This window comes from Bufo bufo, chromosome 1 (assembly GCF_905171765.1).
Source record: "Bufo bufo chromosome 1, aBufBuf1.1, whole genome shotgun sequence".
NCBI lineage: Eukaryota > Metazoa > Chordata > Amphibia > Anura > Bufonidae > Bufo > Bufo bufo.
Genome location: NC_053389.1, coordinates 68,189,881 through 68,203,904, shown reverse-complemented (window position 1 = coordinate 68,203,904; position 14,024 = coordinate 68,189,881).

The following is a 14,024-nucleotide window of genomic DNA, read 5'->3' as shown; positions in this document are numbered from 1 at the left end:
TGCCACCAGGCGTACAGGGAGTGCAGAATTATTAGGCAAGTTGTATTTTTGAGGATTAATTTTATTATTGAACAACTCATTAATATCAAAGCTGAATATTTTTGGAAGTAGTTTTTAGTTTGTTTTTAGTTTTAGCTATTTTAGGGGGATATCTGTGTGTGCAGGTGACTATTACTGTGCATAATTATTAGGCAACTTAACAAAAAACAAATATATACCCATTTCAATTATTTATTTTTACCAGTGAAACCAATATAACATCTCAACATTCACAAATATACATTTCTGACATTCAAAAACAAAACAAAAACAAATCAGTGACCAATATAGCCACCTTTCTTTGTAAGGACACTCAAAAGCCTGCCATCCATGGATTCTGTCAGTGTTTTTCTTGAAGGATGCAGACTTCTTCCTGTACCACTGCTTGAAGAAGGTGTCTTCCAGAAACTGGCAGTAGGACTGGGAGTTGAGCTTGACTCCATCCTCAACCCGAAAAGGCCCCACAAGCTCATCTTTGATGATACCAGCCCAAACCAGTACTCCACCTCCACCTTGCTGGCGTCTGAGTCGGACTGGAGCTCTCTGCCCTTTACCAATCCAGCCACGGGCCCATCCATCTGGCCCATCAAGACTCACTCTCATTTCATCAGTCCATAAAACCTTAGAAAAATCAGTCTTGAAATATTTCTTGGCCCAGTCTTGACATTTCAGCTTGTGTGTCTTGTTCAGTGGTGGTCGTCTTTCAGCCTTTCTTACCTTGGCCATGTCTCTGAGTATTGCACACCTTGTGCTTTTGGGCACTCCAGTGATGTTGCAGCTCTGAAATATGGCCAAACTGGTGGCAAGTGGCATCTTGGCAGCTGCACGCTTGACTTTTCTCAGTTCATGGGCAGTTATTTTGCGCCTTGGTTTTTCCACACACTTCTTGCGACCCTGTTGACTATTTTGAATGAAACGCTTGATTGTTCGATGATCACGCTTCAGAAGCTTTGCAATTTTAAGAGTGCTGCATCCCTCTGCAAGATATCTCACTATTTTTGACTTTTCTGAGCCTGTCAAGTCCTTCTTTTGACCCATTTTGCCAAAGGAAAGGAAGTTGCCTAATAATTATGCACACCTGATATAGGGTGTTGATGTCATTAGACCACACCCCTTCTCATTACAGAGATGCACATCACCTAATATGCTTAATTGGTAGTAGGCTTTCGAGCCTATACAGCTTGGAGTAAGACAACATGCATAAAGAGGATGATGTGGTCAAAATACTCATTTGCCTTATAATTCTGCACTCCCTGTATAAGTACAGTCATTACCCCAACAGCAGAAATGCATTCTGGTTAATATATTTACATCATAGTCCTTATCGTGTGTACACGCCTAACCGACAATGATTGAAAAACTCCAAGTTAAGAAGGTGTGTCTAACTGATAAGTTTATGGTAATAAGCCAGATACACGGATGAGGAGGGAACCAAGCAACCAGGAGATCAGAAAACCAAAGAGCTAGACACCTAAAGAGGTTAGAAGACAGGCTTAGACACACAAGGACAAGTTGAGCTCTCTAGAGGTATCAAGATGAAAGCCATGGTGAGATATGCGATGATGGACCACCCAGCTTTCCTAGGAGCAGAAGTGAGATTCCTACTAGGACTTGGTAAGAGACACAAAGAAGGATATTTCATTTTATTAAGACTAATTGGATAATGTGGGTGAAATTATACCATCTAGATTGGCAAATAAATAAATAAATTAATTGATTATCTTCATATTGAGATGTAGTCTTAGGATATTGTGAGGCTTCATTCTACCTGCAGAAGAATCAAGACTCTAATAATCTATCAAAGCATTAAATGATTCCTTATATATATTGATAGTAATATTCTTCGCCAAGCTAAGTGATAGATTCCCACAGGAAAGACTTGTTCCAAGTTCTTCCCATTCAAGATATAATAATAGCTTTGATCATAGATCCCTGTTGTTTGTCTTAATAGTCTTACCAAAGTCATATGTGCGATGGACAGGATGAGGCGGAAGGATACAGTTATCTCTTCTAAGTTATATCCTTCAATGGATTTGCCAATCTTGATGTCATGTGATGTGTAGTTGGTTAGAAGGGGGCGGATTGTATTTAGCATTCCATATTGATGTCTAGGATTAGAAATGCCCATCCTGATATCATGAGGTTTCCTTTGAACAGAAGTGATGTATATAACTTATTTTCCTATTTTGATATCCTAACCTAATTATAGCTTTAAATATATTCATTTGCATGTATCATTGTGTTTATTTACTTATTTATGTTTATAACCTTGTGTAACGGAACGCCTAGCACCCCGACCGGGTACCTCTGTTGAATGGAAGCTCCTAGTGCTTTCCGAGGACTCCAAGCACTCCACTTGACACCGTACGCACTGCAGACCCCACGAACCGCCGAAGCTTGGTTGAGGTCTCACCGTCTCCTACCAACCCTGGACCTACGACAAGGCTCCAGGCTCCAGTGGGTGAACCTCTCCTACATCCAGAGAGCAGGAACCAGGAACAAGCTCTTACAAGAGCTAGTAGTTATAGCCAGGGGAGTATAGCAAATCTCCCAGCATATAGCAATCCCCAGCGTCGATCAGTTACCCAAACATCAGCCTCAACATGATAAAGGGTAAAACAGGAACACTTTATTGAGGGCTACCCGCCCATATTTATGCAGGTCCCCATCTGGTGGACACGCCCCTAGGGGACCAGAATGAAGACTGTGACACAGGACAGATATGCAGCACTGCAGGATACACAGAGACAATACATCCCCACAATGCATCATGGTTTCCTCCTCTCTGCCCTGGAGACACCCGAGGAGTAATCCAATTATCTCTCAAGACAAAGGAAAATCACCAATACACATGTGGGGACAACAGAACAGAAATCACCATTTAAACATACAATGTCACAACCCTTTTCAATACACAGACATTTAACATCCCAAAATGGCACGAATTAGACCAGGAGTTCAAGTTAGTTCAAGTCCTTTGTGAACAAATGAGGCCTGGCTGATGAGAGGGCCCATAATCCTGGGGCAAGAGGCCAGCGGCCAGGCCCCTCTAAAACCCAGTGGCGAGGTTGGTTTCGCCACACATCTCCCCCTCCCAGGGAAGACTAACCAGATACCTGAGTTAGTCTGGCAGTCCCAATACTGGACCTGTTGAATTTTGTATGTCCCCAGCTGTTGAGTAGGCATCTGCCTCTCCTTGCTTCCTTGTTGCTCTCTAGCTTGGAGCTGTAGGTACTTGGTGGGCAGAGGCCGACTGCGCTCTGCCCCGAGGCCAGCTCTTCCGCTGGGGTAGCCTGTGGGAAGTCCGGCTCTGGAGAAGAGGATAGGGGAGGGCAGAGGCCGACTGCACTCTGCCCAGATGCCAGCGCTTCCGCTGGGGTAGCCTGTGGAAAGTCAGCCTCTGGAGAAGAGGATAGAGGAGGGCAGAGGCCAACTGCGCTCTGCCCAGATGCTAGCTCTTCCGCTGGGGTAGCCTGTGGGATGTCCGGCTCTGGAGAAGAGGATAGGGGAGGGCAGAGGCTGACTGCGCTCTGCCCAGATTCCAGCTCTTCTGCTGGGGTAGCCTGTGGGGAGTCAGGCTCTGGAGAAGAGGATAGGGGACGGCAGAGGCCAACTGCGCTCTGCCCAGATGCCAGCTCTTCCGCTGGGGTAGCCTGTGGAATGTCCGGCTCTGGAGAAGAGGATAGGGGAGGGCAGAGGCTGACTGCGCTCTGCCCAGATGCCAGCTCTTCTACTGGGATGTGGTCAGGGAATCCTATCCCCAGGACCTTGTTGCAGATCGGCTGTGGAGAGGAGGAATCGCTTACCTCCTCCTCCTGGCATTCCTGCAGGGTTGGTGGGGGATCTGAACCGGCCGTCCAGCATCCTGGTAGGCCTGGTGCAGAGACCGCGGTCCCATCTGCACCATCGGAGTTAGGGGTGCTGTCCCCCTGTGGTTGGGGAGAGAGATCGGTTGTCTCTTCTCTCTTTACAACACACAGCCGCTGGGGAATGGAGACGATGCTCTCCTCTCCCTGCAAAACATACTGCCGCTGGGGAGCAGGGCCAACTGTTCCTACTCCCTGAAACTCCGGCTGCCGTTGGGGATCTGGGCCGACTGCCCAGCATCCCTGTAGTGCCGGTGGAGAGATCTCGTTCCCATCTCCACCTGCCATATGGGTTTCCCCCCAGGACCAGTCTATGAGGTCCCCTACCTCTGTAGCTGGTACTGAAGCAGGGGATACTTCAGTTGGGTCTTCCCAGAACACCTCCACAATATCCTTCCAGCTGAAGGACTCTGGACCTGGGTCTGACACTCTGCTCTCTCGCTGAGCCCTCTCAATGGAGTGGAAGAGATCTCGGTAGTCCTGCTCCAGTTCCCACTCCAGGGTTTGCTAGGTGAGCCAGGTCTTTCTCTACCTCATGGTGGTCATCCCAATCCAGCCTAGCCTCCCTCTCGTAGAAGATGTTCTGAAGTCTGGACTGTGCAGGGCTCCCGAAGTCAGGCTCTGCAAAGGACTCCCATAACAAGCCCGGACCATAAAACTCCTCTCCCTCTGGCTTGTCATGCTCAGCTGCCCAGGGGGAATGTTGAATGACATGCCACCTTAGGGCCTGGTAAGCGTCCTCTAGCCAAAGCTCCTTACATACCAGGCTCTGGAGCATTGTTACCCAGTCATCCAGTGGCTGCTCTCCCAAGAGACCCATCCGCTTCGCCACACGCTTCTGTAGCTGCTGCTCATAACTGGGGAGACTCTCACCTCGCCGCCGCTGGGCATTTTCCAGGGCATCATACCAGACTTCCTTTCTGTCTGCATCCCTGTAGTCTGCGGCTGCCTCCTCCTCCTCGTCATAGAACGCTGTCCGAAGACTAGCCGATTCCATCCTGCTGTAGCCAGGGGCGCTGTACGGATACTAGCGTTGCCCTCAATATACTCCACGAACGGTGTCTCCGAGCTGCTTCTCCTCACACTAGGACGCCATCCCACTGCTGCCACCAAATGTAACGGAACGCCTAGCACCCCGACCGGGTACCTCCGTTGAATGGATGCTCCTAGTGCTTTCCGAGGACTCCAAGCACTCCACTTGACACCGTACGCACTGCAGACCCCACGAACCGCCGAAGCTTGGTTGAGGTCTCACCGTCTCCTACCCACCCTGGACCTACGACAAGGCTCCAGGCTCCAGTGGGTGAACCTCTCCTACATCCAGAGAGCAGGAACCAGGAACAAGCTCTTACAAGAGCTAGTAGTTATAGCCAGGGGAGTATAGCAAATCTCCCAGCGTATAGCAATCCCCAGCGTCGATCAGTTACCCAAACATCAGCCTCAACATCATAAAGGGTAAAACAGGAACACTTTATTGAGGGCTACCCGCCCGTATTTATGCAGGTCCCCATCTGGTGGACACGCCCCTAGGGGACCAGAATGAAGACTGTGACACAGGACAGATATGAGTGCCGCGGCTTCTTCATTTTTTGCCCTACAGGACAGATATGCAGCACTGCAGGATACACAGAGACAATACATCCCCACAATGCATCATGGTTTCCTCCTCTCTGCCCTGGAGACACCCGAGGAGTAATCCAATTATCTCTCAAGACAAAGGGAAATCACCAATACACATGTGGGGACAACAGAACAGAAATCACCATTTAAACATACAATGTCACAACCCTTTTCAATACACAGACATTTACCATCCCAAAATGGCACGAATTAGACCAGGAGTTCAAGTTAGTTCAAGTCCTTTGTGAACAAATGAGGCCTGGCTGATGAGAGGGCCCATAATCCTGGGGCAAGAGGCCAGCAGCCAGGCCCCTCCAAAACCCAGTGGCGAGGTTGGTTTCGCCACACCTTGCAACCAATAAATCTGCATATTTTTATAATGCCTGTGTATTATTGCATAATGCAAAACTACACCTTTAGAATTAACGTAATCTCACGTCAAAAGAACTTATTATCTGAGGAAATAGTCGTACTCAGGTGTGAATTGTATCGATTAGGTTGTCTACAACGCACCAGGTCATGATTTCAAGAATTTATGACAAATTTTATAAATGTTATTTTTTAATGGTTAATTATTTTATGACCATAATTAATAATTCTTAATTGAATTATTACCGCCCGACAATGTGCCTGGCTCACCAGCAGGTGGCAGCAAACATGGCAGAGCTACAGTTAGGTAGAATGGAGCTATCCATTCCATTCTAACACCCCCCTCTGGAGGAGTGGGCGAGTCCCACTTCCTGCAGGAAGGGTGAAGACCAGTTTCTAGAGCAGTCTAGCTTACCCCCTGCTAGGGGAAGGAGGGTTTTCTGGGCACGTCTTTGCTGGACGTACCCAAGCCAAGCCAGCCAGAGCACCTTCAGCTCTGCTGGATATGGAGGCCACAGCTTAGAGCCTCAGGAGCCAGGAGGAGAGTTCCCTGGCATAACCTAGTCAGACTACAAAGTGAAGTGCTAAGAATGCTTCCACCAGAAGAGGCTGAGTTATACAGCTAGCCTGTCAGTACAGCAGAGTCAGCGAGAAACAGATATAGCAAAGTGGAGTTTGCCTGCCAGTTTCATGCTAAAGCCTGCTGGAAGCAAGGCAAAGCCTGTAAACCGTTTTGAAGAAATGTTTATTCAAGAAAAGCTGCCATTGAACTTTATCTCAAGGTCTGGACTCAAGTTACTAATTTATTCCTCAATTATTCCCCCTATTTATTGCTTTCGAGCCAACACCTGGGGTCTAGCCGTATCTAGGTAGGAGCACCGTGACACTCATACCACATAAAGGGACATTTTAGGCAACCCTATACCACTCGGCCATTCCTACTCCACCACCAATCACAAAAGGGGCCCTGGCCGTTGGCCTGCGTTGCAACTGGCATCACAAACAGGATTTATTTGTGTGTCTTTATACTGCAAAGCCTACAGAATTGTCAAGAAACCCTTTAAAAATGACTTTACTATGTTTACTGTGGAGCAACAGGCGCAGGAAAGTGTGCGTCGGCATCCGAAGGGTTAATCCGCCATCTTTGTCTGTGATGGTGTATCTTCTTCTTACACCCCAAGAGCGGAAAAACCAAGGAACGCCCAGCCCTAGAGCGGGAAAATACAGTCCGGCCCACAGGGAACAACCCAGTGCAAAGAAAGGAACTGAGGACTCCTCCCCTAAAGCTCCTCCTCCGTCACCGCCTTCGTGTTAACCAAAGAGCAAACAAAATGGCGTACCCTAGGTCAAACTGGAGAAAAATTACCTGGTATCTCAACTCCAGCGGTACCCACCGAGAAAGTCTGAGGCGTACCCACTCCGCCGTCCAGGAAAAGCGGGACATTTGTGGGACTAAAAACTATGGTCCCGAAAGAAATCACGGCCCACACCGCTACCATGTGGTACTACAGAAGAGCCGTAGAGGACTGGGTCACGTGTGTTGTATCGGCCACACCCAAGAGATCCAGAATTTGAGAGGAGACGGGAACTGTCATCTGGTTCTCCGTAGAGAGAGGCACTGGATTCCTCTAGGACGATGAGACAGGTCAGGAGCTGTTCGTTAACCGTCTCTCTGTCAAGCGCCCGTACCTGCCCCAGGCCCGACACAGTCTCTACAAGGGCGACCAAGTGGAGTTTATGCCTATGGAGTCCCTCAAAGGCTCATTTGCTACTGACGTGACCCTCCTGGTGAAGCCCCTCATCCCAGCGCCAGCACCGGAGTGCTGGCAGGAAGATCCAGCAGCTGCTGGACGCGTCCGATGCCTGCAAGAAACCGCAGGGGGGGTGCTGCGATAGACCCCAGCCAAAGCCGGATCTACTTATTCCCGGTCTGCCCCTGCCACCCATTTGCCAATTGGGGTGCGTGTCCACTACTACTTTCACGTATAGCCCAAAGGTGGTAACCTACCAGTTGGCCTGGAAGATGGTGGCGGCGATGGAGAGAACTACCCAGGATTCGCCACCAAACCAGAGGATTGCTTACCAGCTCCCTTGCAGCCGGAGGTTCTGGATCTGTTTTTTGTGGCAGGAGGTTCCAGTCCAGCCAAGCAAAGAGTTGCAACCACGATGACAAGTGTGACCACCAGGTCACTTCCAAGGTCCGCCAGCAGGAGTCGCCATAGTTCCACAGTTGCTGCACGCCTGGATTACAAGAGACAGGAGAGACCCTTCATGTACTTCAACAGCAGCAGCAGCAGCGAGGAAGATCCTTCCTCTGAGGAGCTCCTCTTCATTCCTCTTCACGATCTAAAAGAACTTCGGACTAAAAGGAGCCACTTCTTCGTGGAGTGAACTTGACGGGTGAGGCCCTGTTGGCATTTTTATTTGTTGTCGTTGCCCCCTGTTTTGTCCTCACCCAGATAGCCATGCTCGTCAGGACTTCCCCCCCCCAGCTACAGAAAAATGATTCCCAGTTAGCACGTCTGTGCCAAAATTCCTTTTCCCCCCTTCTCAGGTTAATTAGGAACCCCTTTGCTTAAAAGGGTTCTCATCACCTTTGCTGCTACTTCATATTACTATTCCATGTGGATTACAAATAACATTGTGCCTTATGTGGATTACAAATAATGACATTACTATCTCCTGTGGATTACAAAGGAGTTTTGCACTTCATGTTCTAGAATTTCATTCGCCAGCACTAAAGAAAAGGACTCAAATGTGATTTTATTGCACTATTTAATTGCATTGTGTATTTGCACTATTCCTGCACTAACCTTTTCAAGTTTTTAGCAACGTTTAAAGTATTGCGCCCATTGTGTGTATTCCTTTACAGGTACTACAATGTGATCCTATGCACTTTAAATGGACTCTGGTAAAATAATGTTGTTAGCCAGATAGTTAGCACCTTACTCTAGCTCATATGGACTGCCTCTGAGTACGTCAGGTTACGTCACAAGCACCGTCAAGGGTAGACCTGCTGCTAATATGTGTTTGGAGGGAATAACCCTCATGGAGATATGGGAGAGAATCGGCTCCTCCTCCTACTTTGGTGTGTCCTAAGGCTTAGTGCGCAGCCTTATGGATATGTATGTTTACCTACCTGTTCAGTCATCAAGGTGACCGTGCGAAAAGCTTTATATAGACCTTGGTGCTAGAAGGGATTACAGGATGAAGCCATCCTTCTATTTATGGGCGTGTGATAGTAATGTGGAGGGATCACAGTACATGACACCCCCACGCTCCATATACGACTCTGGCCCAGTCCTGTGTGGAGTATTTGAGCGCTTAGTGCAGTATCTTTTTTGGTTCACTGGTTTTACCGAGAGGGCAAACTGTGATTAGATAGCCTGCTCATACAGGCAGGAACCTAGTGGTAGCCGTCTCTGTTAGTATATGTATGTTATAACAGTAAATAGTCTTATGCAGCACTCTAACCTTCCTTGGATACCCTTAGAGCATACCCTAAGCACAAGCTGAGGGCGGCTTAGTTTTAAGTAAGGAGGAATGTAACGCCCCAGAGTGGCATTACAGCTCCTACGCCCTGCTTCTATCTGTGTATGCTAATATATGTCATCTTGTGTATTTATTTCAGGTTCACTACAATGTGCATTCCTAATGTTTGTAACAGTTTATTTCAAATGTAATGTGTCTGGTTAACCAGCAGGTGGCAGCAAACATGGCAGAGCTGCAGTTAGGTAGAATGGAGCTTTCCATTCCATTCTAACACCCCCCTCTGTGGAGGAGTGGGCGAGTCCCACTTCCTGCAGGAAGGGTGGAGACCAGTTTCTAGAGCAGTCTAGCTTACCCCCTGCTAGGGGAAGGAGGGTGTGCTGGACATGTCTCTGCTGGACATGCCCAAGCCAAGCCAGCCAGAGCACCTTCAGCTCTGCTGGATGTGACGGCCACAGCTTACAGCCTCAGGAGCCAGGTGGAGAGTTCCCTGGCATAACAAAGTGAAGTGCAGCATACAGAAGAAGCTGAGTTATACAGCCAGCCTGTCAGTACAACAGAGTCAGAGAGAAACAGATATAGCAGAGTGGAGTTTGCCTGCCAGTTTAATGCTAAAGCCCGCTTGAACCAAGACAAAGCCTGTAAACTGTTTTGGAGAAATGTTTATTCAAGTAAAGCTGCCATTAAACTTCATCTCAAGGTCTGGACTCAAGTTACTCTTTCATTCCTCAATCAATTCCCCTATTTATTGCTTTGGAGCCAACGCCTGGGGTTCAGCCGTATTCAGGTAGGAGCACCGTGACACTCATACAACATTAAGGGACATTTTAGGCCACCCTATTCCACTCGGCAATTCTTCTTCTGGGTACCACCACCAATTACAAAAGGGGCCCTGGCCGTTGCCGCTGCATTGCAAAAGTAGCATTCGACTAGCGTATTTCATTCGGTTGTCCTTCTTTTGCAGAGTATTTTTAAAAGTCACACAGACGTTGAGGAATTAGATTCGGCATATTGCTATTAGTCTGACCTCTGGCGGTTGTTTTTCAGTTAGACAGGTTCATATTCACCTGGTCTAATTTATTTGCACATGAAAAAAGTTGCATCTGTGCAGAGAAAAATGTTACGTCTCCAGTAAACTGCAAAAAAAGTCACACTTCACCACTGAAAACAGATAAAGAAAAGTACGCCAGCCCTTGTGCGGAGTAGAAATTGTTTAGTAGACTGTTTTCGTGACAAATTCAGGCGCAAAAAAAAGCGCACCTACATAAATAGGTCAGTAAAAAGAGGCAAACGAGGAGATAAAGCCTTGAAAACAGTAGCAAATGTGACTAAAAAAATAAGACTATCTAAAACAGCATTTTTTAGGCCTGGGCTACACTGCGACTTTTTGTAGCGCGACTGATTGTTTTTAATTATTTAATTACAGCTGTAGTCCAAATGAATGCAATCCAATGGTCTGCATTCGATAGTCAAAATCAATCAGTCGCGCTACAAAAGTCAGTGTAGCCAGGCCTTAGACATGTGCAAACATTTTAATAAGTGTGCCCCATGGACTTGGAACTTGTTCAATCTTGGATCAGGACTTCAGGAACCCAGACATACAGAGAAGACTAGTCCAAACAGTTACAACTGCAGGGACCAATGCACACATGACCGTAACTTCTGGAACCCAAACATACCAAAAATAGCAATCCGACATGGCGATGACTTCTGGAACCCAGACACATTTGGCAGGAATAGGCAGATAGAAGGAAAGGCTTCAGGAACAGGCTTGAGACTTCAGAAGCAAACACTTGCACAGCCAGGGTCTGGCCACACACTTCCAACAGAACTTTTCCACAAGCAGACCAGACAGAACTTTAGAACTAAATAGCAGGACTAACAATCACATGGATGACTGGCACAAAGTGAAAGTAGGATGCACACAGCTAGAAAAACAGTTAACCCTTTGTGGCAGAACAGCTCAATATTTTTTATAAAGACTAATTGAAAAAAAGATTTTTAGCCCCAAATGAATAATATTCAAATATAAAAAAATTTGGCCCAACGGTGTACATAGCCTTTAAAAGGGTTTTCCGAGACTTTAGAATTGTTGACCTATCCTCTGGATAACCTGTCCTCAGGATATAGGTCATCAGTATCTGATCGGTGGGGATCCGACACTCGGGACCCCTGCCAAACAGCTGTTTGAGAAGGCACTGGACTCCTGTGAGCGTCGCGGCCTTCTCCGTGCTTACCAAGAACAATGCCGTACATTGTATACCAAGTACAGCCGCTATACAATGTGCAGCGCTGTGCTGGGTAAGCACAGAGAAAGCTGCGGCGCTCACAGGATCGCCAGTGCCTTCTCCAACAGCTGCTTGGCAGGGGTCCCGGGTGTTGGACCCACACGATCAGATACTGATGACCTATCCTAAGGATAGGTCATCAGTATCAAAATCCCAGAAAACTCCTTTAAGTCACAGAAAACCCTTTTAATCCACTAGAAATGTTGTGGAAGTACCTGAAACGAGCAGTTCATAGGTGGAAACCACCAACATTACAGAGCTCAAGCTGTTTTGTATGGAGGAATGGGCTAAAGTTCCTCCAAACTGATGTGCTGGACAAATCAACAATTACTGGAAACGTTTAGTTGCAATTATTACTGTACAAGGAGGTCTCACCAGATACTGAAAGCAAAGGTTCACATACTTTTACCACTCACAGTCATGTGATATTGGATCAACTTCCTCAATAAATAAATTACCAGTTTTTGGCTCATGTCTTTTATTTGGCTATCTTTATCTACTTTTAAATCTAATGTAGTTTTAGGTCAAATTTATGCAGAAATATAGAAAATTCTGAAGGGTTCACAAACTTTCAAGCACCACTGTAGATTGAGAAGTCCTGTTTGTAGATAACGACACACAATATGGTATTGTTGTCAAAGATGAATGCGGCAATAAATTAGCAGAAACAGGACAAATAATAGATAAATTAGGCTTGTTTCACACTGCCGGCAAATTTTCACAATATCACAATACAGTAAGTATAATTATTATAGCCTTAGTGTAAAACTTTGTAACAATCTGCAATACACAATATCTGAAGCAGATATTCAGATTTTTTTAAAATATTTTAAAAATTTCTTTATAGACATGTCTTGTAAATATTCTGTCTGAATCTGGCAACAGTTTGCCTTGTTCAGGACCTTTTAATGTTCTAATATTAGTAATACTGGCTTATATGTGGCTGTAATATGCGTCACTGCCACTGACTGCTTGCTGTGGCTGAGATTGCTGGCACTGACTGGTGGCTGAGACTGCTTGAACTGACTGGAGGCTGTGGCTAAGATTGCTGGCACTGACTGATGGCTGAGACTGGTGGCAGTGGCTGGTCGCCGAGACCTGTGGCTGAGACTGCTGGCACTGACTGGTTGTTATGACTGGTGGCACTGACTGCTGGCTGTGGCTGGGACTGCTTGAACTGACTGGTGGCTGTGGCTGAGACTGCTTGCTGTGGCTTGTGGCTGAGACTGCTGGCACTGAGTGCTGGCTGTGGCTGAGACTGCTGACTGCAGCTGTTGGCTAAAACTGCTGGCACTGACTGCTGGCTGTGGCTGAGACTGCTGGTACTGACTGGTGGCCGAGACTGGCGGCTGTGGCTGAGACTGCTGGCACTGGCTGTGGCTAAGACTGCTGGCTATGTCTTATGGCTGAGACTGCTGGCACTGAGTGCTGGCTGTGGCTGAGACTGCTGACTGCAGCTGGTGGCTGAGACAGCTGGCACTGAATGGTGGGTGAGACTGGAGACTTCTGGCTGCGGCTTGTGGCTGAGACTGTTGGCACTGACTGGTGGCTGTGGCTAGTGGCCGAGACTGGTGACTGTGGCTGAAACTGCTGGCACTGACTTGTGGCTGTGGTTGTGGCTCAGACTGTTGGCACTGACTGCTGGCTGTGGCTGAAAGTGCTGGCTGCGGCTGGTGGCTGAGACTGCTTGCACTGACTGTTGGCTGTGGCTCAGACTGTTGGAACTGACTGGTGGGTGAGACTGCTGGCGGCGGCTAGTGGCTGAGACTGCTGGCACTGAGTGCTGGCTGTAGCTGAGAATGCTGGCACTGAATGGTGGCTGAGACTGGTGGCTGTGGCTAGTGGCCAAGACCGGTGGCTGTGGCTGAGACTGCTGGCACTGAATGGTGGCGGTGGCTGTGGCTCAGACTGTTGGCACTGGCTGTGGCTTAAAGTGCTGGCTGCGGCTGGTGGCTGAGACTGCTTGCATTGACTGTTGGCTATGGCTCATACTGTTGGCACTGACTGCTGGCTGTGGCTGAGAGTGCTGGCTGCGGCTGGTGGCTGAGACTGCTTGCACTGACTGATGGCTGTGGTTCTGACTGGTGCATGTGGCTGGTGGCTGAGACTGCTGGTAGCGACTGGTAGGTCAGACAGGGGCTCCTCTCTATATGGCTGATAGTGCTGTGACTGACTGAAATGGCAGCGCTCCGATGTGCTTGCCGGCGCGCTGTGGCTGATACTGTAGTGAATTACTGAAATGGCGGTGCTCCGACTTGCCAGCGCGCTGGTGTGGGCTGTGCGGGAGGGGGGGGGGCGTGGTATCGCCATTTGCTCATTTGTTGGCGCGCTGGTATGGGCGCTGTGGGGCACG